Genomic DNA, 3,843 nt, shown 5'->3' with positions numbered 1-3,843 from the left:
TATATATATATCAATGATTGTATGTATGTAATTATGTATGTATATAACTGTCATACAACTCGAGGAGAGATAGGCAAAGAGGTCAATACCCAAGAGTCGTCTTCTTGTTCGTTGAAGTTTTCTTAAATTCAAAATTGATTTAATTGAGAATTAAATCTTAAAACAATTATTTCGAAGGCAGAACAAACAAATCTACGAGATCTAATTAGTTTGAAATATATTTGAATTTAAACTTCATCACCATAAATTGACAAATCAAGATTGTATCTTTTCTTCATATCCTCATTTAAATTTTAATCGATTTAAATTTAGAACTTATTTTGGTTTCTTTCTTTGAAAAAATGGTAAAATAAAAAAATCGTCATTAACGATAAGGAATTTTCTTTTTGGTACGGATACAAATACAACTAGGAAAAAGATGTGATTTATCAAGTAAAGTATATTCGTTTGGATGTAATTAATTGTAAAATAGAAGGTATATTTCAATGCAACTATTTGTAGAATAGGTGGTATGTTTGAATGAAACCATATGTAAAATAGACGGTAATGATATATTTGAAAGTAACTCTAGCATCTGTATATAAACATAGTAAATATATCAATTAATAGCGAGCAAAGATTTTTAAAAATAGTGATGAACGATAACAGAATTGAAGAGATTAAAATACAAAAAAATATCTACATCATTTCTATTAGAATTTATCCCCGACGTTAATGCAATATATTCTTCTTTAAAATTGTAAATAGATTCCAAATAATGGACCAGCTGACGTACAATATATATGTCATGTAAAATGTCGTTTAGTTATTGTCAGTGCTGTTTACTACGACCATTGTAACCATATAGGAAATGTATAGGACAGGTGTGCTGTTTATTCTGTTATTTTCGCACCCTTACAGACACATACAAGTTGAAAAAGTTATAGAAATATTATATTCACGCACACAAATATTTACAATATATATCCCTCATCTGTTATTTTTCACTTGTTTCAGTAACTGGACTGTAGACTTACAGGGACACCGCCTTCAAAAGAGTTAAACGAGTAAATCTAGTTTGTTTCTGCTTCCGTGTGTGTGCGTATGTTTAAAGTAGACAGCAAAGTGGTATGTCTAAGGAGGTGGGGAAGCATCATAAGAACCCTTTGCATAATAAACAGAAAAACTATTTGCTCTCACTTGTAATGTACCGAGTTGAAAAATTTCGATGATCTAAGCATCAGGTCGAGGAAAAGTCCCTGTAAAGTCGAGGAAAAGTCCTTTTATGTTGGTGGAAAGTAAAAGCAACGAGCAAGGAAGGAAACAACATCAAGAACTGTTGAACATAACTTTGCACATTATATGAACAGCATGTTTGAGAGTAGATTTGAATGTTATGTGTATGAGGGTGACTGTCTGTGTGATTTGTTTCCGTCAGTTTCCATGTACGAAATTTACTCAGCGATTGGCCGGACAGTGGCTTTAGTACAAGACACCTGCTCAAGTTACCGCGCTGTGGAACTGAACCCGAAACTACGTGGTTGCGAAGTGAACTTTTTATGTACATACGCACGTATATATTTTGTAACTTATAGTCAGTCCTGCATTGAAGACAATCTGTATTTTCTCTGAGCAGATTTGGTTCACTAAAATTTTTTCACTCACCGCTTTAAAAAATTAGCTGTCAGCTAGGATAAAGAACGGTAAACATAGATGGCTGCCTAAAGCACAAATCTCGTATAACTTGGAGGACGATAAACATTCAATTTCGGTTCGAGAGTTTTTATGAATGTTAATATTTTTGACAGAGTTTAGGGAAAGCTTTTCTTATCATTTATTTATTTAATAGCTGGCAGAAACGTTAGCACGCCGTGCGAAATGCTTAGCAGTATTTCGTCTGCCGTTACGTTCTGAGTTCAAATTCCGCCGAGGTCAGCTTTACTTTTCATCCTTTCGGGGTCGATTAAAGAAGTACCTGTTATACACTGGATTGATGTAATCGACTTAATCCCTTTGTTTGTCCTTTCCATGTTTAACCCCTTGTGAGCAATAAAGAAATAAATATATTTATTCGCGCTCGAAGGACTAAAGAAACAGATAGTTTCAAATGGGCTTGGTAAAAATTTGTAGGTGCAAAACGTCATGCACACACACCCATGCGCAAATAAACAGGCATAATTGATTGCTACAGTACTGGGGACGCACACATTTATGTAAACCTGCAAAAGATAGTTGCAAAATATTATGCAGTCTATCGGGTATTGTTACGAGTTGTGCAATGATGGAATGAGCCAGAGTGTCAAGTCCCTTTAACGAAGGGTATAACGCGCTGGGTTGTAATAATTAATGAAACAAAGACAAATACCTCTAATTAAAGAGATGTGCAACAAAAAGTGAAATGAAAATGCTCAAATGCATCAGATTCTTACCTTGATAAAATTAGCTCCTGTTTGAACAACAAATTTTTTGAGAGTAATAATAATTTGAGTTCTACTTTATCGAAGAGCGCCTGAGCTGTTACGTTCTCAAACTGTGAGAGAGATGCGACATGAAGCGTTGCAGAAAATATTTCAGTATATCATATACAAGATATCAAACTGATAAATGAGAAATAAATTGTGGTAGGACTGTCAACCACGAAACGAGACTGTTGATTGTCAAAAGGTGAGAAGTGAAGTGGTTTTATCATTCAACTCGCCCATATGACAACCTACTTTAGTGAATAAGATCTTGCTTTGTAAATCCCCTGGTAAGGGGGTATATAAATACGAGAAAGTGGTGCGGTTGTCGAAATCTATATCAGGGAATTGATAGGAATGAAATGGCGGAAAATATGAGAATGATTAGAAGGAAGGGAAAACATGAGAGGGAGAAAGTTCTGTCTCCTACTCTTCTAGATTCTCTATCTGTGTATTTTGATGATGATCATGATGATGGCGGTTACAACTACATCTGTGTGTGTGTGTGTGTGTGTGTGTGTGTGTGTGTGGAAAGACTGTAGAGTCAAGTATTCTTTTCATTCATTTTCTTTTTATGCAAATATTAATATTTTACATTTTACTGTTGTTTACTTTCTTATATATCAGCATAAACTTTCTACAGCATTTCAATATACAGGATGTTTCCAGCAGTTTGAAAGTCGATCATGCAGTTCTTTGATATGTTGGTTTCCCTTTCCTTAACTAATTGTGTTTACCATGCATAGATTATCCACTCAAATTTGTTCAACACTAGCTTTCACTTTTTACAACTACATTTGCTATAGGATTTTATATTATCGAAGGATTCACTTTGTTTGTTAAGGGATTCAACTGACGCAATTGTTGGTGCTTTGGAAAATTGTATTATATAATTATTCTAAATGCATAATTTAGGAGAGGGCAATGACACATAGATTAATAGGGCCAAATTATATATATATATATATATCTGTCTGCACGTAACGTAATTGCTGTCATAAAGTAAAAATAAACCTGAAGTTATATGTGTGTTTTAAATAGCTCTTGTTCGTCAGATGCTATTAAAGAGATTCAGTTTCGAAGCCAAACAACTAAAATTCCAATGCTGTAGAAAGTTGTTTAGAAACAAAATGTTGATAAGAGAAAACGTTCAATATTAAAAAAGAAGTGAACCATTGGAAGATACAATTCGTTTTTACTCTGTGTTTAAAATAGTCTATAAAGAGTAAAACCTGCATGGTCCTTGTACACGTCGCTCGATCTGCGAAAAATAGCAGCAGAACTTCTTTCGAATACCACTTTCTCAACTTCAAAACTAATCCATATTGCTTTTAATTGATAATATAATCTAATACATCTAAAAGGATAGGATAGGATGGTTACGAATGGAATATCTGCACAATCA

Source organism: Octopus bimaculoides, chromosome 2 (genome assembly GCF_001194135.2).
Source record: "Octopus bimaculoides isolate UCB-OBI-ISO-001 chromosome 2, ASM119413v2, whole genome shotgun sequence".
NCBI classification, from domain to species: domain Eukaryota; kingdom Metazoa; phylum Mollusca; class Cephalopoda; order Octopoda; family Octopodidae; genus Octopus; species Octopus bimaculoides.
Note: the sequence above shows the minus strand (reverse complement) of the source record.